Below are 23,723 nucleotides of genomic sequence, written 5' to 3' on the forward strand. Positions count from 1 at the left end.
CAGGTACCCAGGGAATCCCTTGTCCAAGAGTCCTTCAGACAAGCAGGGCTGTGGGACCGCACTGCCGATGCTCACACGTCTCTCACCACATACACTGCAGAAAATTTAAGTCAATCACAGGGGTGTTACTGTCTCCCTAGATCTCTCCTGTGGGTTTCTTCTAGAAGAAAGGGTGAATTTGGCAAAACAAAGTCATATTTATATAACAGCAAAAAAAACCCCAAACCTTCTTCCTTTAGCATTTGGATAACAAATGCCTTGAGAAAGGGAAGGTAAATGCAAATGTCATTTTGAGAAAAACAAGAGTAGTTTTGCATTTAACAAATACCCCATATTCAAACATTCCTGATAAAAGTTTTGAGATAGAAGTTAAACACTAGTTCTAAGAGCATTCTGGAATACATAGTGACTCATACTCTCAACATTACTGACAAAATAATGATGAACTTAATAGTAGCAAAATTAAGAAACATATTAAAAAAAAATTTTTAAAAGCCCCAGCAATCCAGTCATGACCACTACTCATTTCAAGTATGCAAAACACAGACGCTTTCATTTTTAAAAAATGTTCAAAATCAGAAATCCTGTGGAACTGAAATCTGTAGTACAAGAGGAATACAGCCCCTGCATCTGGGCTGTCAAACAAATTCTTTTCAAAAGGATCCTTGTGACCTTTCCAGAGAGACACTAACACCTCAGTGGCCCACAACAAAGCTCTGAAATTCGACAGGCAGCTGTCTCCACCTGATTAAACTCCATTCCTGTGTAGCTAAGAAAGAAACATCTCAGGAAAAAAAAAAAAAAACAAAACCCCCCAAAAAAAGCCAAACAACAGCCCAAACAAAAAACCCACCAGTTTCTGCAATCAAGAGAGTATTAATGTTGCCCAAATAAGAAGCGAAGGCAAATGTGCTAAGGCTCCCACTAAACTGGTTGTAAGCACCCTCCTGTTATCACCTTTGATACTGGGAGGACCACAGAGTCATTAACTTGCAGCTTTAATGGCAGAAGACCATACTCACAGTCCTCATCCCTCAGGTAGCCTCGGAAAGACCCTTACACCGGCATCTCTCTTCAACTGCTAGGGCAGGGGTACAAGAACACTGGGCAAGTTTCCTTGACTCTGTGTCAGGCTAAGAGAGAATCTGGAGCTCACGAACAAAACCATTGTCCTTAATTTCAATTTGCTTTTTTCAGTACATACTAGAGATGAAATGGCAAAGGTCCACACTTGCAATAATGGAATTTGAGCTTTGAAACCATCTGACGAGGAAAATTCAGCTGATATTCTCACATGCTTCTGTAGCTTTTAAAATAAATTAAAAAAAAAAAAAAAGAAAATCAGAGAAGAACAAACAAAGCTATGTTACAAAGACAAGCTTTTGATTTTAATTAGCATCTCTCATGTGCAAGTATTATGATATTTTGTGAACCCATGCTATTTTTTCTGACCCTGTCCCTAAGCAGAACCACTGGATGAGACAGTTTGCTCTATACAGGCAGTTCCAAGTATGTCTTTCCATTACTTATGGCAACATCAGCTTGCTGACTTAATACTTTTTTTTTTATTATTATTTTACCTTTTCAGGTCCTTAAAAACATGCATACAGAAGAAAAAATTATCCATTGCACAAAACTAAGACCAGCCATTTCTGACAAGGCCAAAGATGCATCAAACTCAGCACCTTGACTCTAGCAGTACTCACAATTTAGGGAGCTAAACAGCAGCAGAACATCTGCTGAATGATTGTTTCCTTGGGAGCCCTACAGCTTCAAATAACTTGTAGCTTTGGGATTTTTTTGAGCCAAAGACTATATTGAGATCCTCCATTCCTATTAAATTGCTTTGGTCCCTTTCAAATACTTCATAGTTTTGGCCTTTAAAATATCCTCTGGCAACAAATTCTATACCATATTACGTAGGGCAGGCTTGCTTTTCATTTGCTTGAAATTTTACTGCTGTGTAGTTTGCATGCATCTCCGTGTTTCTTGCAAATAGTGAAATATCTGCTCCTTATTTACCTCCCCCAAGGCAGAATATGAGCAGAGACAACAGCTAGATCCTCTTTACCATGCTCTACACATTGAGTTGGCCAAAATAACCCTCTCTTGAGAGCCACAAAAGGGAAGCAATGCACTCGCTCTCAGTGGCATTTGTAATTCTTGCTGATGGCAGGATGGTGGCCAAACCCAGGGCGCCCACTGACATCGCAGCACAGCTCCTCACCTCCAACTCAACCAATTATCTCTTCTTTAATTTCCAGTTAGTCTACTCTGCACTTTAACCTCAGACACTCCTTTTCCATTTCCAGCTCTCCAAATGCAAAGAAGTCCTCTACATCCTCCTAACAACAACTACATTCTCTCCTGCTGCCCAGGCACAGATAACAGGGGATAGAGGTGAGGGAGGACCAAAAGACAGGTAGTGGTCTTGGTTTTTGTCCCCAACCATACCCAGAAGCAGCTACAGAGAGGTCTCATTGAGTCAATACTGCCCTGCCATGGAAACTGCTGCATGATACTGAAATTTCAAATTGTTTTCTGAACACTAACAAGACTCAATTGGGTTCAGAAGCAATGGTGGAAAGAGCCATTCTGATGAAGCTGAAATTTTGAGAATTTCTTTTCAGAATTTCAATTAAAGAATAGAAATGGAACAATAAAAATTGATGTTTTGAGCTTATTTTTTCATCATAAAAAGCCATGCTTCATTCAAAGACATATCATTTAGAACGTTATTTCTTATTGCATGGAACAATTAGAAGAATCAAAAGCAGAATACAATGTTTTAATTTCCTTAAAATAGTGCTTCAATGAAACCGAAATAGTGTTTTTTGAAAAATCAGTTTTATGGACAAATTAATGTTTGTTTTCATCCTCATTCAAAAGAGAAAAATTCAGTGTTGGCATTTCATTGAAAACAGGCATGCCAAGTTTCAGCCAGCTGTAATATTGTAAGTAAGTAACTGTGAAAACAGATTCCAGAGGTTTATAATCAGATCTGAGCTACTGTTAAAATTGACACCCACACCTCCAAAAAAACCCCCACTCACAAAATGACAAAAAGATATACGACTTGACAGAAATTTCAATAAGCACTTCAGTCAGAGAACAGCTATGCTCAAGCTTCTCAGCAATGTTCCTATGGGAGTCTAACACAGGCAAAACAATTCACTTTTCATAGATTTACTCCGAGAAACTGTAGAGCTGCTTTTGCTATATTTTTCATATAATCCTCTTTCCCTCAAAGATCTTTTGAGACTTCTATGAGCCTTTGAAGATTTCTACCCAAAAGTTTAATATTCAGGAAAGTTTCAAGCAACTTAAGACATGATAATGCAATGTAACTGTCTTCTAATAGAAAGGGTTAGAAAATAGGTAATCCCATTTATGATGCCTAAAATTATTTACATTTGTACCACACATCAGCAGCTAATTCATACAGATATGATGTAAACATTTTCAGGAAAGACACATGCATACCTTACTGTACTCTAAACACTGCATTCAACCATTCTTTCTGGGGTTTTGATTTTGCAAGGTCCGAGTCCTTCTTATCACAGCATAAGTGACAATTTCAACAGTGCACTCACATCCACCAAAAATCAGTTTATGTCCTTTCTTTAACCAGTTCAGCAGTCACTACTGCCTTTCTTCAGTGTTGAAATTGTCCAAGTGATTTTTGTTGAAGAAGATTAAATCTTGTGTTGGATAGAGCCGTGAAATTATCTGTGAAATACCTGTCTCATCAGCTACTAGTACATACAAAGATTATCTGATGAGTTGTGGTGGTTGAATGACCAGAAATCACACATACTGTGGTATATCATCAGAAAGCAATGGTATTGGAAAAGAAATAAAAGAAGCAAAATTTACTCGTGTACAGTTCTTCAGCTAGTGACCAGACACACATAAAAATCATACATTAAATCGTGAAATCAAACTCATAATAACAAGTCCTACTTGGAAATTCTCTACCAAGTCAGCCGTGTCTAGTGTATAATGCAAGATATAAGAAAACATATTAGCCTTAAATCACGTAAGAAAAGAGCAAAGTTTGTGTGAGAAGCTCATGTTAAGCCCAGAAATTACTTCCCCAGCCCAGACAAAAGCTGGGCTATGGGGTCTCCAACAAAAAACAAGAGACAAGAGAACACAGAGGGGGCTCTTCTGTCTAGCACCGTTCCCTGCAACCCAGGCATGGGTGAGGTGAAACCCATAGGAATCATCACGCAGCCACTTCCAACAGAGCCAGGGCATCCCTGACTTCTACTCCTGAACACAACAGCCTGATGCAGCACAGCCAATATTTTTGGGTGGTTCACTCGAGTTATCTCCTTCAAGTGAGAGAGGCCTGGAGAGAAAGCAATAGGGCTGAACAGCGTCCAAGTTACTGCATCGGGGCTGCATTAGCAGAGAAGGGGCTGAGCTAATTCCACCAACAGCTTCTGTCCCCTGATGAGCACCAACGTGTGCAAAAAGCAATCGGAATTCTGCCTACGGATGACTTTCATTTTGTGGCAACATTGACGTACCAAACTGAAATAGCAATACAGATGATCCTCCTGGACCCATCCATCTGAGGTCTTAGGGACCTGTGGAAGCAAACCTGGATTTTATTTGGGGACCTCAGAACTGCGATGCTCTAAAGCCACTTTTATTTCAGTTTTTCTTGCACTCTCATGGGCAATAGAGGAGAAGAATGACTGCACTAAGAAATATTTAAACGAAGAATATCTCCTTAGGAGAAAAAAAAAAAATACCATCTTTAAACTTTTTGTCTCTTAGCTTGAGAGTAAGACTTTTGACCAGAATTTTTCCATTTTCTTTATGCCTTTCCACATGTATGTTCTCTACACTTTGAGAAAACAAGTGGATATATCCTTAATCAGCCAGCAAACATTCACTGTTACAGATTTTAAAGAACCTAAAGTTTCTTCCTTCAAATTCAGTAGGGGTGAGAAAAGGGAAAAAAACCATAATACTGCCAAGATTGACCTCAAGTATATTACGTGTTCAATATAACAAAATTTATATAAACAGAACAAGTTTTTGACACTGATAAAAAGCATAAAAATAAGCCCGGTTTTCACACTGTTGTGTGTACAGTTATTAAGCGATAATAAAAAGCTATTTAGAGCATGGCGGAATTGCCACTCCACCAGAATAGAAGGAAACTCCCTGCTAAGACAGGCAATTTTACAACACACAAAGTCTACCTGCTGTTCTTTCAGGGCTGCTTTATCTTTAGGAAGAATAAAGCTTACTAGAAAGCTTAATAAAAACACCAATTATCACACGGGAGATACTCTAGAGTGAAATCCAAGCAGTTGGCCTTATGAAATTTCTGATCACGTCTGCATCACGTTTGGAACTAAGCACATAGGTTTACACAGGGAAACTAGGTTAAAAGCACCATCTACAATATGAAGTAGAGCTTTTTATCACTAGCTTGATACACCTTTAAGTTAGTTTGCATCCAGCTGCTCACAGCCCTGTACTTTTTGCTTTTGTGCCCACCATCCCTCCGGTCCTTCAGCCTCAGAGAGTCTTAAAGAAAAGTGGAGCGTGAACCTCCTCTTCCAGATGCTCCTGGCCGGCAGCATGAAACCTCACGCAAGTCCGAGCAGCCTCTTGAAAGCTTGGGCTGGCCTAGGGATTTACAGCTGAAAGTTATCAGACAACATGTCATCTTAAAAGTATATGACAAGGGCATATTGCTAAGCCACATTTGCTGCCTGCATAAACTTACCCCTGCATTGGATCTATAGGATCCTATTGCCAACCAGCTCTTCACGCACGCAGTTTACTTGTTGCGGAACAGAAGCCATCTCAAGTGTTTCAGGGCCAACGCAAAACAGATGCTAGGAGGTCTAGTCAAATAAATGGAGCTGGGAGTAAGCTAGAAAACGTAATTTGAGTGACACTCACTACTATTTCTAATAGTATCTGCTACCTCTAATTATAAAAATACAAATAGCTTAAAGACAGCCCTAAACTTCCACTTAAAAAGGAAATTTCCAGGTCTCATAGTTTAAGGGAGAAAAAAAAAATATACAAAGGCATAAATTGAATATATCCTAAAGGACCAGAAACCTAAAAGCCAATAAAACAAACAAACAAAATCCCTTAAAAATCTCCAAGCTCGTTATTCTTTCAACAGCTTGGAAGTTTTTACTCAGCCATGAGATTTCTGCAACGTTTACTGAATTCTGTTTTCCTTTTGTCACCGATCACACTCCCCAGACATGGTCAGTCCTCCTTACTGGTCCTACAAAGGTTTTCTGTACAGAAGAAAACCCTCAATGAAAAGCAACTTCCCTAGCATCTGATTTTTCCACATACCAACAAAATGAGACCTTCAATTGACTGTATCCTTTGAAAGGCAGGAGCCGAGGTAACAGATAATTCATGTACCGAAAGTGCTCACACCACCACCCCTAATAGGCAGCCTATCATCTTAAAGAGACCACTTTGAAGTATCCTTAAGGTTTTCAGGATGGTTATCTTTGACCTGTAGTTTAAAAACCACATCTATTAAGCAGCCAGTTTCTGCTAGTTCATTTCATACTCATTTAAGACATTTCAGCCCTTATCCCTTCCTCTCAGGCATATATGTTATGCCAACACACAGATTTATTATTAACAGGATACTGTTTTCTGGCTTGCTACCTTAAAGGAAGATATAAAGGGCCAAGGTTGTCACTATAATTCAATTCAAAACTTCAACCTGTCAAATTTCAGAGTACTACCGCTGCACCTTGAAGGTGCGTTGGCACAGTGTCGGCAGTCATCTTTGACAGTGTAAAGAAGCAAAATGTTACCTTAAAGGGGCAGCATTTTCATTTTCAAGCTTAAATGACACTTTTTCATCTTAATTATTATGCAGAAATTTGTAGACAGAAGTTCCCAGGCTATATAATGTCAAAATTCTTTCTTTTTTCTCAATACACATTTGCATTGTGATGAGAATTCTCTCATTCCTGAAGCTTTAGATTATCCTGCAACCAAAAGAACTTGACTGCGCAAACCACTTGGAAGCAAGTATGATCTTTTGTACAGCTGCACAACCATGGTTTATTAACCTCTTGCAATGAGTTTTATTGTTCTAACTTACATTTTCATTTTTTTTTTCAAATATTATGTAGAAATGAGGCACAAAATATACTCAAACTCCACAGAAAAATACATTCTATTATGAAATCTCTTTGAGAATGTTGTGCATTTTCAACTGTTTCACAATACACAGTATTTCTGATTTATGAGCTGCTTCTTGCAAATCAAAACATTAGCATCACATGAAGTTGGATAAATGCTATCTGTATTTACAGAAAGAAAAAAAAAAAGCAGTCTGCAGCACTAACAAAGAGCAGCAGAATTCCAATAACAAATCATACAAACCATCTCTGCCAGCACTAGCTACAGATTAAAATAAAAAGGGAAAAGTGTTGCAATAGCCCAGCAAAGAGCATATAGGTATTTTCAGTGATTCTTCAGGCAAGAAGGAAAAAAAAAAAAAAACAAACCAGGAAGGATGTGGGAGCTAGCATTAAGAAAACTATCTAGACAGCTTTAGCTCTACCCATCACAAAAATTCACTGACTATCCCCACACCAGCCTGAGTGCTTGCTACGCACCCTATATATTTGCAGATGCACGCACACAGCTAGAGCTCCACGCTCCAGCAGAGCCTGCCACAGTCATTCTGGGGTTTAGTGCCAGCACATCGCCACACGCAATGGCATTAAATTACAGCAGCAAGAGCAACTTTCAGGTCATAAACACAGAGCATGCCAGTGCATTAGATGTTAGATAGTTACTAGAGTTATAACGAAGCAGAAAACCTTTCCACCTCTGGCCAGAGAGGCTTCCTTACCTTCAGTGGACGCCAAGCTCTTGCAATCCCAGTTGCCCATCTTCAAGAGGGATCCCACAGACAACATGAGCGTAGACACTGTGCTTAGTCTCCCATCCCTACCTACCCCACAGGCTTTTCGAAAGAGGTGCCGTCCCTCTACCGCAAGAGCGGATGGCTTAGACACCCCACGCAGGCTCCAAAGAGAGTGACTGGGCTGTCAGGCTCCTCCATTCTCCATACTGGGTGACCAACATGGGCATCCTAGGTCTTGCCTCGAATTGAGAGCACAGAAGACCACCAACTCGCAGTCCTTCAGCTTTCTCCTGCTGGCTGAGGAGCTGCAAGGTGGTCCCACCCAGGCTGACAACAGCAGCAGCAATTAGCAGCTCATTCCTGCACATGATGTGTAAAACAGGGCATTCCTTATCCGCACAAATGCCAGCGGAGGGTGAGGTGGGAAGCTGAGAAGAAATTATACAGGTAGTTTAGATTAATGAGCCAGCACACATCCTGCAGGCTTAATGAGAAGGACTGACAGGGTTCAATTAGGGAGAAGTCTGCAGCCTCATTACTACCCCCAGTTGTCACTTAGGGCACTGGTACAGAAAACCTGTGCAGCAAGAGGCAAAGGAAATAATGGATAAATGAAAACAGGAAACTTTCTTAAAACACTTTTCATGCTGGAGCTCATCGTTCTGGCAAGTTTGGTGTTTCAGGAAGAAACGGAAATGCAGATGTCAATGTTCTGAAAGGACTGATATGAGAAAAATCCCAGTCAGATGTGTTTTCTTCCCTTCCTCCTGCCACCCAGGAACCACCCACTTTTTAACCATATACTGACCTACAGATGTCAGTACTAAATCTTCAACAGTTGATAGAGATGGACAGTTTCTGCGTGCAAATGTTAACAGACCAAATAGGTGCCCTCCTGCTAAACGTCAGGCAAGCTGAGCTTACCTGCCTCTGTAAATCAATAGGGCCGTCTACAGCTCCTCGATCAACGTCATGAAAGTTTTCTGATTTAAAACTTTAAGACTAGACAACACACCATACTCTTCTCCCAAGCAAAAGACAATTTAGCCCAGTATCCTGATTCCAGTAGCGACCCTCATTGCAATCCCATTTGTCCTGAGGGTCATCTGGAGAGTTTTAATAGTTGGGTTTTTTCCCTCCAGATTTACCACCTTCTTTCTGTTCTTTTCTCTTAATTAGGGACAGCTTTAAGGCTTTTTTGGGAATGGATGTCTCTAGCAGATGCCTGGAGAAGGAATACAGGAAAAAAGCAAGTACAGACATTCTCCTTTAGCAACTCCTGGCATTAGTTTAGTGGCCTTTTGAGCTTGAGGCTGCATCCAGACCATTTTGTTTAATAGTAACCAATGGACCTTTCTATCAGCATAAGGTATTTAATCAATTTCTCTGGCACTAACTAAGCAGTCCTGCCTTCTTTTAATAAGGTAATTCAATTCTTTTTTAAGTGTATAGAAAAGAAAGATGACCAGAATGACTAGTTAAGATGCAGGGCTGAGAGTCAGAAAATCTGATTTCCTCTCTTTGTTATCCTCCATGTGACTTTGAAAAATTCCCCCTCCTCGTGGAATTGCTTAATAAAAATCAGACATTTGCGTCACCTTTGCAAAAGGAAGATTTCCTGTTTTGTTTCACTGAGATTCAATTCACCTTTAATAAGGAGAATAAAGCTTCCTTTTCAGTCCTTACTTAAATTGCAAGATTCTGAGAGCAGGGATCATCTTTATTGTGCATTCAGTAACTTCTGCTAGCTTATGGAGGCCTATGTTGGTGGCTACAATTTATAACAGTACTATTGATATTTAAAGCCTTGGAAGAGCCAAAATAAGCAGCCTACAGCTCTTCAGAAAATATTTTATAGCTCCAAGATGGAAATTTTTTAAGAAGTCCAGGAAGTCAGAGAAACAAATGCCAATAAAAATCCTATGGAGCCTCACTCCTGTAGACAAGTGAAATTCCCAGCTTCAACAGCTAGCGTAAAGCAAGGAATGAGGACTGACATTTGCTGTCTGCCTAGTTCAGTACACATGCAGGTTGTCAACAAGAGGCTATCACTTTTCCTCTCCACATCACTCACCTTGATAGCAAAGTCCCTCCTCCCACCTCCATTTGGTATAGCAAGGAGGAGGCTTTGAGATGAGTCTGCTTAGTGAGCAGATCCAACGGAGAAATTCTGTTTTGGTTGGTTGGCTATCCACAGACTTGGCTCACGATCACTAGGGATGGAGAAGGAGCAGGACTATCCTTTGCTGGCAGCCTGCAGTTTCACTGGGTTAAGCATAGCGTGAAACTACAGTCCTCAGCAAACACCTTCATCATCTCAGCTGCCAAAAGCAGCAGTCCTCCCCTCTCTTCATTCCCCTTGGCCATTAATTTCAATCCCTACATGCTCTTCCCAGTTTTAGCCACTTATACAGGCATGCGATGAATCAGGTCAGAGAAATGTGGCTTTTTTCCCCTTGAGCTGGTTCGAGGAGCTGCCACGCAACCACTGGTGCTAACGAAGGCAGGCAGCTGGTAGGGACAGAAATAAACAGGGCAATGATACAATTCTTTTTTTTTTTTCTTTTTTGGGGGGGGTGAGGGGGGCAATGCTGTTACCAAACATGTTTAGTCTACATCTTATGTCTATGCTATTTTGAGGTCAAATAAAAAGAAAAAAGAAGTAAGAAATTGCTAATATCAGGTTATAACATTTGGATCTTCAAAAAGCACCCAAATGCTACTGACTTCTACAGGAAAAAGATACTTTAACCTCTCCATGCATTTGGGTATGTTGTTTCAACAGTTTATCAGCAATAAGAAACACCTATTTATTTTATAATTAAATATGATACAAAGGATATAAAACTCCACCTGATTAGTTCACAAGGAAACTGATTCATAGCATGCTTTAGAGAGATTAAAATGCCTGCTTGAGTTCACATATTGCTACTTGATCATGTCTTGTGCTTTTGTGTGGTGGCTCCTAATCGAGATCCTTTCCCAGATAAATTAGCAGTTTCTGCTATTCACACAATTCTGTGTTCTAATTTTCCTATGCTTCTGGCTTCAAGAGCCAGGTGTTGCCCTTTAAAGACAAAAAAAAACCCAGATAAGATAAAAACCTCTCTGCTTACCAGAAAAATACAAGGCCTCTGCCAGATCCCACCTTTGCACGTGCTATTCAGCACTATTTCAGCAGTGGGAGCAGTTAAGTACATTTTAATTTTCCCAGTCTGCAATGTCCAACCACTCAGAAGTCGCTACAGTTGAGATGTGCTCATTCAAGGTACTTCATCAAATGTGGTGTGCGAAGGACATGTTAAAATAGGTTTATATGGCCTTAACTTGCATTACTTCTTCAACCTTTGCATGCCTCTAAGCTGAACATTCAGAAAGGGAGAAAGCTGAAGAACAGATACAAATTTTTGAAAAGTTTCATTTCTAGTCAACAAATCAATGGAGATTTAGACCAAAATGTGTGGTGGCTCCTAAACGCTATCCTTTCCCAGATAAATTAGCAGTTTCTGCTGTTCACACAATTCTGTGTTCTACTTTGCTCCTGAAAGATGTTAGAAGTTTATAGGAAAAAAAAAAATTAGAAAGGATAGATCCAAGTTAATGATCAAAAAGACTCCTATAATATGCATTTAGTACACACAGGTAATATGCATTTAGCAAAAATATGGAAAGACAGAGATTAGAAGTGTATATAGGCTATGATTTAAGACTTTATTACACCCTGAGAAATAGTAGTCAGGACTGATTGACCATCTGGGGGAGTGAGGGGATGCAAAACATTTTTCCCTCCATGTTTCATACAATTCATTATACAGGTCCACAGTTCAATAAACCCAATATCTTTCAGTTGGTGCATCTATTGGTAGAGATCTCAGTGTTTGCTTCAGGCAGCCAGAATAGTCCCTGAGAAAGCTTGCTGGAGCAAGCTGTTGCTAAACTAGCAGTCATGTACATTTCAATTTATTAATGAGTAAAGATATTCATCTTTTCTTTTTGAAATTTTGATCTTTATTGTAGCAGTAGGTATTATTTTCTGTAATTAACATGAAAGACAATTTCATCTAGCAGGGAGGTGATTTCTTGCCTACCTAATCATAGCTCACTTGTCCATAGGAATTTAGAGAGTGCCATAAATCCACAATATTTCTGAATTAAAAAAAAATTAGAATTTGACTGGCAGATGTAGACAGTAAATATATTCACTTAAAACCTTAGTGATAATAGAGATCTGGATAAAAGAACACTTCAGTTATTCCTGCTAAAATCAGAATTAAATTAAATTGAAACAACCTCCTATGCCTCTATCTCTTTCCAATGGCGTAAGTTTGATTTAAATCATTTTCATGATTGTTTTATTATGTCATTCTTACTATACAAAAATTAGAAACCTCATAAAACCCAAACTGGGTGGAATGAATGCATAATAAGGTCTTTTGATCTGGAGACTGATAGCCCCTCCTTTATGTGCAAAAATAAAGCTTTATTTCAACATGAACCTGACATATCACACAGCTCTAACACTTTGTGGTTTAATTCTAGAGGCTTTCTTAAAGTCTGAGAAGAAAAGCATTTTTTTCATACTGAGGAATTCATTGAAAAATACTACCGGGGGGGGAGGGGGGAGGGGAAGCAAGGCAGGATGGTGAAGAGAGAATAAGAATATGTTTAACCTCCGTATTTTCATGTCCTGCCATTTAAATTAGAAACACAGCCATACAAAAACCTTAGTGCATCCTTTTGTCTATGATTGATTGTTTCAAAACAAAATCCTCTGCCATTACCAAAGCCCTAGCCTGATAAGTAACTACCCAAATACCATTCTCTGCTACAATCTCCTGCCCTTTGCACTTCTGCCCTCTCAACTTGTTGCAAACCATCCTGATCCACTCAGCTCCATTTGTTCATAAAAAGCAATTTCCCACTGCGTCCAGCCCCCTTCCACAGCCAAGTCCTGGGCGTTGCACTCACCTTCTGGAAAGCCTAGCTGAGTTTCTGCTCTACCAGATTGGGAGAGGACTATCTCCCTTTGTGAAGAGGTGCTCACTGGCCTAACGGTCTTGTAAGGAGGAGGAAAATTTTCCCACCCAAAAGTATCTGCAGTGAGCAGGCAATTTTCACAGATCAGGTGGAAGGTATAAAAGGACAAGAAGCACATCTAAAATTTTGGTGTACAACTTCCAAGTTGCTCTATGTGAAAGTAAGGAGTGAACAGCAAGAATCATTTTTAATTAGTCCCAGTGAGTCATTTAATTGTTGCTTATTTTGCAGGCTGCAAGATGGATAATAGAGTTCCTGCATTACAATCTAGTATAAAAATAGGAAAGTAAACTTATTCAAACACACACAGACCCAGACATATTGCTAGTAAAATTTTTATTGGTGTTATGCTATATATTCCAAATGCATCTCAAATATTCGTTAAGAAAAAAAAAAAGATGAACACAGCAAATAAACATTTTTCCAATTAAGTGAAAGCTCTTTAAAAGTTTAGGCTGTATTCATTAAAATTGGATTACATTCTGACGTTAACTAAAAGGGACTTTGTGGGGTTCCACATTTATCTTTTTCGGTAATTTACATATAAAATGCAGCCATTTGCAACTCAAAGTACGCTTTTTGTGCTGCCAGTACTGCAAATTCAACATGGACTCACGACGCAAATTCAGCTATTCTCAGGGCCGTCTCTTGCGCGGGACTCCTCCGTGCCCTCGGCGATGTTTTGCAGGAGAGAGGGCTGCCCTCCGCCCGCCACCTTCCCACGTCCCACCCAGATGCTTCATCCTCACCCTCCTCAGCATCATGCGGGGTTCCCTCCTCAGCTGGAGAGACGCGAGCAGCCCAGCACTCTTCCCCAAATACGCATACAAAGAGTTATTCCTTGTGTTTGCCACTGTTCGGAGAAGGAGATGGGAACAGTTAAGCACAGTGCGTGACAAAATGGCACAAAACTACTCCGTGCAGGAAACCCTGGAGCCTTCTGCCGTTTCCGTGGATTAAATAGGCTCATCGGAGTGTCAAAAGGCAGCACAGCCAGTGCAAGAAATGGGTAGATGGTGAAGCTGTGGGAAAAGGACAGGACAGAGCGGGAGCAAAGCTCCTCCGGACAGTAGCAAAGCACCAGAGCGGCTCAGCTGCTCATGAAAGAGGACTCGGGGACTGATGTAATGAACTGGAAGCTCATTCTACTGGAAGTGAAAGATGGAAAAATCAGCAAAATCACACTGCTTCAGCGAGGCTCTGCAACATGGACTTTTCACACTAACTTTGTGTGAAAAGAGGTGCTGAAATGCCAGTATATGTAAAAAGACTTCAGTATAAGATATGAGGAAGGACTCATGGAGCCTGTCTTTGAAGCCTGCTACTTCACTGCTCTACTGACACTGTGGGGCAATGGCAAGAGTATCTTTCTTTCTTCCATGGGCATGAGCAAATATAGTTCACCACTCTGGGAGGCTGATACGCAAGACAAGGTGATACCCTTCCTTCAGAGCTACTTTTCTGTCTGTAATCATACTCTAACCTAGTTCATCCTCATCAGATATGATTGGGGGGAAAAATGAAAGTGCATTTGCCTCCCCTGCCCCTGCGAAATGGGTATTGCTGGAATTCACATGAGCTGCATCTGCACTACCTGCTGCTTGCATCAATTTTAATTCATTTTTTAAAAGCTATTTCTTGCACAAGTTGCACGAGTGACAGGATGGAAACGAATGGCTGCACATTATCTTGCAAGGGCAGGTGATTTTGTCAACTCGGTCCATTGGTGTGATTAACAAACAATCAATCAAAGTTCACCAATTTCATCTCAGTATTTCACCTGAAGATACTGTGAATGAGGTACTATATCTACCTTGAACTTGCTGTAATTTTAGACTGCTTCGCTTTATCACAGCTCTTCATCTGAATGACTGGTGCCAGGAACTTGCCACTGTAGAATTAATAACATATTGACACTTTCAGCCCCTCAGTCTATCTTTGAAGTTTGAAAGCAATAACAAGGAACAGAGTATTTTACTTGGAAGCAATGACAATTTGTCTAAGACCACAATTCTCCAAATGTAAACAAAACAGAAAGTACACATTTTGGCAGTAATAAATAGATTCAATTTGCTTGGGCAAGTGTTGAGGGCCAGATGATATTTCTGGCCTCTCCACAAGGGCTCTAGGGCACAGAAGAAGAAGAATACTTAAGGGTCTCTTTCCTTCACGATTAAAATCAGTGGACATGATAAACTGCTCTCTTCCAAGGCAGGTGATGGGTAGATGGGGTCATGGGTCCATCTCCCTCTCGGAAACCATTAGCTGTGATCCAGGCTGTAGCATGATGCTGCTACCTCGTACTGGGGGTGGTTCCTTTCTCCCTCCATGTCCCTGCATGAATGGAGCCCCCTGCACACCCAGAGGGGTCACACTACTCGTAGGAAGAAGAGCCCCGGCGTAGGACCACAGGGCACCAGGCAAGATTTAGAGGCAGCAGCTGTGAACTTCACAGGGTACCTGCTGCCACTCGGTTACTGCAAAATACAGACCGCATGTGCAATTCCTTCCTCGCCACTGCCCTCAGTGGGGCTGCTTCCCCTTGCCAAATGTCCTTTCTGACAGTTCTCATTGCAAAAATGAGTGTGGGTTTTTACCTGGGTTTAAGCCAAGACACCCGACCGCCCACACACAGTCTTCTGAGCAAGAGTCCGTGGTGCTGCATGTCTGAGTTTGCCTGCCCGGCTTGAGGTATCCCCCAAAGGTGGGACTCCAATCAGCTGCTCAAACTGCCCTGTCTTGAGTGAAGCTGCAGGGCAAAGCCACCTGAAAGCATCCAACCCTCCAGTGCCCTTCCCAGAGTCTTCTCCAAAGGACAAAATAGTTATTCCTACAACTGACCGAGATGAGTGGTGGGGAGGTATCGTGGCAGGCTTCAGCCCACAAAGCCGTTGGATCTATCCCTAGTCCCTGTACCTGGTCACATGTGTCTAAGCCCAGCTGCTCCCAGGGACAGCAACAGGAGTAAGCCTTCACCGTCAACATCCTTACACACAGGTTAAGCTTATGCATAGGCTAACTTTGAGATGCCGGTACCTCAGGCACACACCTGAGCAGAAATGTTGCACTATTAAAAGAAATTTTCAATCTATGTCCACTTTCTATGCCATCTTCCTTCACCTTCTTCCCCAAATCCCTGTATCTCCTCCCCAAATTACTTATCCCTATACCAATAATTTTAGTGAGTGCTTCACGTGGGGCTATAACTTTTCCAATAGCTTTACACTAACAAGAACATAGCAGTAACAGTGCAGAACATGAAAAATCAGAGGGACTGTACTCTTGTCTTATGACATTGAACTGCAAGAGCCAGGAACCACCACTAATACAGCTTGAGCATCCCCCTGAAAGCAGTATCCAATAAGTATGATTATTCTTGTACAGGAATATACTTTTTCCCCTCCTAATTTATTCATTGCAAAGTCTAATCCTGATGCCGATAAGTCAATATCCAATCAGCAGAAGAACATAATCATGTTTGAGGACAAGAGTAAGAAAGCATGCCCAAGCCATTTCCTGCTTTGTCACAAATGATTCCAACACTGTTTTGTTTTATTTCTCCCTGGAAGCTGAATGCCAGTGTCTAACATTTCAACCAGAGAAGTGTATCAAACATAGTCTTTTCTCTATCAGTATTATTAGTCAAGGATGAATTTTATAGCCTAAAAACATGGATAAGCTGCATTAAAACTGAAAGAAATGGTGGGAAGAGCTCTGCTTTGCAGGGGTGATGATAGAAAAAGGATGTATGGTTTTATTACAGTTGTCTTGTCCGTGACTGAAGCCTCTATTAACCTAAACTACAATTAGAGCTACATTGAATGATGATGGAAAATGCCACTGGACTGGTTTTGCACCTGGAGGACTGTCCTGAAAACCTTCTCTGCACTTCAATGTACATGCTCTTTGGGGGGCTCAATGGAATAAACCACCCATGTACACACAAGCTTTTGAAATTCTGCTCTCCAGCTGCGACCATCATTTTCAGCCCCAAAACTGTAATGGGGCAGGAAGGAGAAGTGGCCTCAGTTAAAGACTCAATGCCTTGGTGAGAAGGTAAGTGGCTGTTAAACATAGTTCTCCCATTGGCATAAAGTTCACAAAGAAAATGTCATATCTTCCATGCATCACTGTCCCTCCCATAAGCTGTGCTGGAGTGATCTTCCCATCATTGCTCAAGCATTTGGGTGATTTGTGTCAATATCTGGAATTCTTTACAAGTAGCTGCCTGAGTATAATGAAAAAATAGCATGAGGCAACTATCTCAATGTTTTGATCCAGGAAGTTTCCAGGAGTCATTTATACACTGCAATTGAATGAACTTTCAGATTACAGACCCATCTTCAGCCCTTTGATCTGGTGTGCATCAGTTAATTATCTAACTCAAGTAGCTGCTTTTTCCCAGAGGAAAACAGGAGGTTTGTAACAACCAGAAAGGAAGGAAGAAACAAATAGAACAAGGAGATCAGTAAAGAGAAGGAAATAGTACTGGGCAGTGAAACAGATACTATTAAATATAGAGAGCATACAACATCAGGGAATAGTGCACAAGATGTCAGAAAGGTCTTTGGAGGTCAAGGAGAGGATGTTTCACTTACATTGTACAAAGCAAGCAAGATTGTCTTGAAAAAAAGAATGGAATCAGCATTGCATGCATCCATAGTTTATTTTATCATCCTGATTCAACTGAGACATGACAAGAGGAGAGCAAAAACCAAAACAAAAGGCAACCCAAAGGATTATAAACTGTCCTAAGGGCTTGAAAGGATAAAAAAGAGGAAATACATATGCATATAGAAATCTTTAGCAAATGCCATCTTTATAAAACAAGCAACACTGCCCTAGGAAAGCAGCTAAGGTATCTCACAGATCTTAGGTCATTTTGTAATTATCCACTGTCCTCGTCACTTGATCAGCATTTTGGCATTGTCTGATATTGTCCAGAATTAGTTCCAAATTCAGCTGTATACTTTGCATAGATGTAGAATTACATTTTTGTACTGAGATATCAGGCAGTTAAGCTTTATTACTGAGATTTTCTTATGTAAGTGCTTCAGGTTAAATACAGGATTTTCCAGGATTCAGAGCCTGTAGCAGCACTCACTGAATAAAATTTTTCATTTCATACATGTTTAAGGAAAATATCATGACCTCAGTGAAACATGGTCCTTTCTTTAAAAAAAAGGTAAGAGATTGTGGTTTATTACTACCTTTTTTTTTTTTTTTTGAGAAACAAAATTGTTTCCAATTGAAGAATTGATTTCTGCTCTCCCTTATGTATATGTCGATTTGGAATTGCCTCTGATTTTAGTGAAGAACTTCTGAGTTGATCTGGTCCTTAGAGTTTTACAAAGAATAAAACTGTTGATCTCTAGTAGTTATGTTTTAGCCACAAGCTTTTTTTCACATTTTTAGCCAATTGCATTAAAACCCCACATCCTTTAAGAAAGCAGTTCCTTGAGCTGTTTGACACAGGTTTCACTAAATAGCAATGAACATTTAAAAGTTGCATTCAGGACCTTAGAAATATATTAGTATAGAATGGCATCCCATTAATGGTAAGAGAAGGGGAAGAATATTGCTATCTTGTTACTGAGCGGAAGATCATAAAATCAAGAGGAAGGTTTTTTGAGAGATAAACCTGCCATCCCAAGAATGAGAGAGATGATAATTTATTCAGCTGGATTGTTCAAGCACTGCCAGCCAGCTTCAAAATCCTAGTTCTGCTTCTAAGGTCTACAGCATGTTTTCCACACCCAGGAATTAGGCTTTGTTTTTATCACAGCAAATGGAATAATACATGTAGTAAATGGCATGGTGCGTATGAGAGAGCTCCTAATCACAATGACTTTAATTAAGATACCATTGCTAATTAAAATTACAAGAAACCAAGAACAAACAAGAAACTTGATTATTTTTTTTTTAACAAACCCACACATCATACTTTGGTGAAATAATTAGAATTTTTTAACTTGTGACTGTTTTCCAAAATCATATAAATGAGAACATGGGTAATCGTTAGATTAGGGGTAAAAAAAAATACTGGGAGGAAAAAAGTCTTAAGGCTGAAAAACAGGTACTGGAGAAAAAATTTCCTTGGACTAGGGACAAGAGTTAGAAGTACATGCCTAAGCAACTAAGAGGTCCTTGTCAAGGACCAAGCCCCCATTGGGCTTGACTGTCTTCAAAAGAAATCAAAATCAATGTGCCTGTCTTAGAAAGCTTACATGTGGGAAGAGGTGAGAGAGAAGGAAGACAGAGAGAGTGAAATAACAGAGAAATGGCATAGCTGTGATCAGGCTGACAGCTAGCCAAGTCAGCACACCAACAAGCCATTGGTTTTATAGCATTACAACAGAGGAGGAGATTTTTAAGGAGGGATCTGAGGGAAAACAACCACCCATCCCACCCCCCAAAAATAGTTTTGCAGATACTTATGGGGCACTGGCATGAAGTAAGGGCCAGAAGAAACACCGGAGTGCTAACGTGAAAGTTTTGCAGGGGGTTCTCATGGTGGCGTGATAAAGGTGGCAATCCATACACCACTAGAAGAACTTTGAGAGCAAGTGAAACATCTTAAAATCAAATTAAAGGAAGGAACACCAATACAAATAAGAAAATTGGATGGCAAGAATTGTTACAATAAGTCATAAAAGCACTAATAGAAGAGAAAAACAAAATTGCTAAGAGACAAAGGAAGTCATTAATTTCCAGAGGAGGTCAATGTCATAAGACAAAACAAGTTCCTTCCCTCTCATGAGAGAAGAGAAGATCCCTCTCTACCAAAAACCTAACAAGGGCATGCAAGAATGGGACCAAAGACTGGACTAATACACCCCAAGACTTTGGGGCATCATCTGTCCTGCACAAAAGGGCTTGGAGTCTACAGACCACCCTAAATAGTGGTCTCAGGACTTCCCAGGGATCAGAAGAAAAGTGCCTGTCTGGGCTGAGGAGCTGCCTTGAGTGAGCAGCTGTTTTATCTCTGTGTTCTATAAAGTGCCTGTCTGTGATGTTCCCCTGTAATTGCTGCCCTGGAAAGGGCTGCACAAGAGCTTACACGGGTCTGTACTGAAAGAGCACTTCCCTCTTCTCTCACGTAATGCAAAACGCTGCCTGCTTACATTAATTCTCATTTCCTTGCTTATGTGGATGGGTATGCTAATAACCAAACCAAAAATAAACAGAGGAGATGTCCATGGGCTGAAGAGAAGCTTTTCTGAGGCTAAGCTTTAGAAAAAACGTGTAGAGAATCTAGGATGCTAGCGGCTGGTAAACTTTACGTTAGTACCTTGAGAAACACAGGTAGCAATGAAAAGAGAAGAAAACACTTAAACGGTACTCGTTTTAGCTTGTAATCACACATAATATGTAAAGACAAAACCCCCTTCATAAAGACTTATGCAATTTCAGAGTTTGTTGGCAGTTACAGCTCAGTGTTTCTGGAGATTGAAAACCAGTCCAGCGTGAATTGCATAACAAATGACTGCATAAAATCCGTTCATCGGGCCTCAAAACCCAGGCACCGGTCCTGAAATTCAGTACAAAGTTATATCCAGCCTGGTGAAACCATGGGCTGCCACGGAAAGAAGCTCTCTCACCTCCCACCAGCCTCCTCCCTAGCATCACATCTAGCAACCATGCGACCGCGGCACCAGCTGGCGCAATGACCTGCCTGACAGAAGATTAATCTGCCAAAACAAGGTTTTCTATCCGATCAGTTGGCTGAACTGACTCACCCTGCGCTTACAGATTGCTCAACCCGGTACAACATAAGCCGGGGAAACAGATGAGACGGAGGAAGTGTGGGACTGCCCCTCCTGAACACAGCCTCTACTCAAACCACGTTATGTGCAAAGCCAAGCCGCATGCTGAGATATTCATAGAGGCTAAAGGGACAATAAGGCAGTCTTTGCAACTATTTAATAACTGAGCTTTATCTCAAAGAAAGTGCCATTTTCTTACTGTGACCATGACTGAGAGGTCTGCAGTCTACCAGCTCTTAGAAAGCAAAGACTTCCGATCAGTATGGAGCTCCTGAAATCTGAACCTAAATGCAGCGCAAATATATATTTCAACATGGAAAATTTGGCAGACTACATCTAAGAAATTAATTTCACTTTAGGAGAACGCTCCAACACAATACTGCACATGAATCAACAAGGTTAGTAAATTTAGCTCAGCGTAACCGAGAGGCCTGGGGTGTCTTCAAAAACAAGATATTTTCACCAGCTGCATGTGCCTGAGTGGAGAGGAGACACCTGCAGTGTCCACAGGACACAGCCGTACCACTCCGACAAGTGCCAATGGCAACCCTTCCAAAATTATGGCTCTGTAGACTGGCCACAAGTATCAAACCGCAAGGAAAACTCAAGGAAAACCACTAAATAGTTAAAAGTGCTTGACCACTCATCAGAGCTGCAGAACAAGAGGCACACTAAAATAAGACAGTAAAACCCGAAAAAGAGAAATGTATATTAGAACAAACAAGGCTCAAACACATGCAAATCCCGAACTGGCAAAAATGAACAAGGTCACAAACAATCCAAGGCAAGAGACAAACCTTCACAGTTCATGTTACTTGTGAAATTACCACCTTAATTTTCAGGTTTTGAACAGCTGAGACGTATATCTTTGAGGGACTTTTATTAACAGACACCAAAGGTGGTTTCAATCAGTCACAAGGTTAATTACCTCTGATAAAAGGAATGAGGTGTATGAGAGAAGATAAATTCCAGTTATCAAGCAGCAGAGATATTTTTATGAGTGAGCAGAGTTCAGCCTGGATGGATGTAGTTGGGTACAAAAGCAGACAAATCACTGTTCAAGATTTTTTTCTTGTACTATGTCTAGTATCAGATATACTGGCTAGCCAATAGGTCATTAAGCTATTTCGGATTTCCCTTATGAGCAGAATCCATTTTTGATTCAGGTACAAATCAAACACTTTGTTATTCATATCACTAAAATACATCAATATGGAAAAATATATAGATGACTGTAACAGGTCATTAAAATATCACAGAAAAATCAATTCAGAAACAAATTTAGACTTTGCAATACTGTGTACCTCTGACAACTAGCAATGCATTAACTCAATGAAAATTTATGTAATTGAATGATAAAGATCCCCAAAAGAAAAAGGCTTAGAAAAATACTAGAAACAAACAAAAATATATAGTCTAATGTGTTCCACTTCTCTATCCCTTCTTTTTGAGTGTAAAGGGTCTGTTTCTGCCACTTGCCAAGCACGCTTCCCAAATGGAAAATGGCCACCAACAGATGAAACGTTACAGCTGACAAGGGGGTTTTTTTATTTATGCACTTGGGGTAGTTATCACACAAGCATTCACTTCTGGCAACCTATTCCAATGCACACTGTGATAATGTCTCATTTTGATACAGGCTGGCAAAAATTATGCATAGTTTACATAGGCAATATCTCATGTTTTTCAAGGTCTGATCTTGGACACAGTTAATTACAAACATGGGTCCCTTTATTCCTCTTGCTTTGGTGGTAGGCACCATCACACATTTCTCTACTGCAAGCCCTGCCTCCACCTCCTCTAAATCTCATTACTGTATGTTCTCTGAAGGGAAAGAGCCATGGAACATCGACCTGCTCGTTCTTGATTTATGCTGCTGTCCAACTTTTCTTAAAACAATATATTTCACTCGGAAGCTTAGGTTTGCATGACATGGAAAGTCAACGACATATTAGCAAATGAAGTAAATTATAGAGAGAACTTCAAATTACCATACACAACAAGGTACTCTCTCTCCTGTAGTAGAGAGGGATTAACTTTGTATTCTTGGCAGAAGTAACTAGTGGCTTTTTTTTTAAATCTCCTATAGGTGACAGCAGGATCATATTGAAGCTTATCCCTTCCCAGATACCCTTTGCATTTTTCCCCACTTCTCCATTATGCAGACAGCCCCTGGGCTTCGGCCATGGGTTATCCACCACAGAGTCCTTCTAAGCATGTCCCCAAAGCAAGACTCCTCCAGCCTTGTCAGTCCTTCCCAGGGAACCAATGCCAGCACGCACGCTCACGTCACCTGCCCACTCTGTGAAATGTCTGAGCGTCATATACGTTGCCTGCCAGAAGCATCCTTTACCACATGGCACTGAGTCCCATCCACGACCAGAAGAGAACTGGCTCGTGTCTGCATGTCCGGGAAAATGCCTGTTCCATTTCTCCTCCCCCTAGACTTCCTTCTCTAAAACTTCAGCCTATCTGTTAATATCCCACATGATTTAAGACTCAGATATCTACCTACCTCCATTTTCCACCCCTTCCTAGGCTCTACACTTTGGAGGCAGAACTGTCAGAGATTTGCTTTGCATATGATGACTTCCCTCAGCTCCATCATCAGCAGATAGTGTTCTTTTAAACAGAAAATGAGTATGTTTAAACAAAAGAAACTTTCTTTCAACTTTTCAGTGCATTTGGATTTTATTAGAGCATTTTCAAGCCATATTTCATTTTAAAACTGAAGCACTGAGATATTACTGACTGCTCAGTGGCACATGTATAAATAGCACTAGTGAATGCATCACAGAGCTCTGTAACTGCAAAAACATGGATAATAATTATGTTCTCTGCCCTTTATCAGTGTTTATCCATTTTAGCATATACACTGATGGATACTCTTCACAGAGCACCAGGATAGTGAAAACTCCTACAGAGTCACTGGCTTCCTATTACTGCAATATTGCTGGAATCTGATGAAGTAGAGCCAATAATACTGTCGAAATTAAAAAAAAAAAAATCTTCCTGGCAGCAACATGTAG

General features: G+C 40.5%; 1 protein-coding gene across 1 annotated transcript in view; it reads right to left on the reverse strand.

Moving 5' to 3' along the window:
- NAV3 (neuron navigator 3) overlaps positions 1 to 23,723 on the reverse strand; it is a 557,756-nt gene that overhangs the window by 503,702 nt on the left and 30,331 nt on the right. The window lies entirely within an intron of this gene.

The sequence above is a fragment of the Haliaeetus albicilla genome, chromosome 28 (genome assembly GCF_947461875.1).
Source record: "Haliaeetus albicilla chromosome 28, bHalAlb1.1, whole genome shotgun sequence".
Taxonomy (NCBI): Eukaryota; Metazoa; Chordata; class Aves; order Accipitriformes; family Accipitridae; genus Haliaeetus; species Haliaeetus albicilla.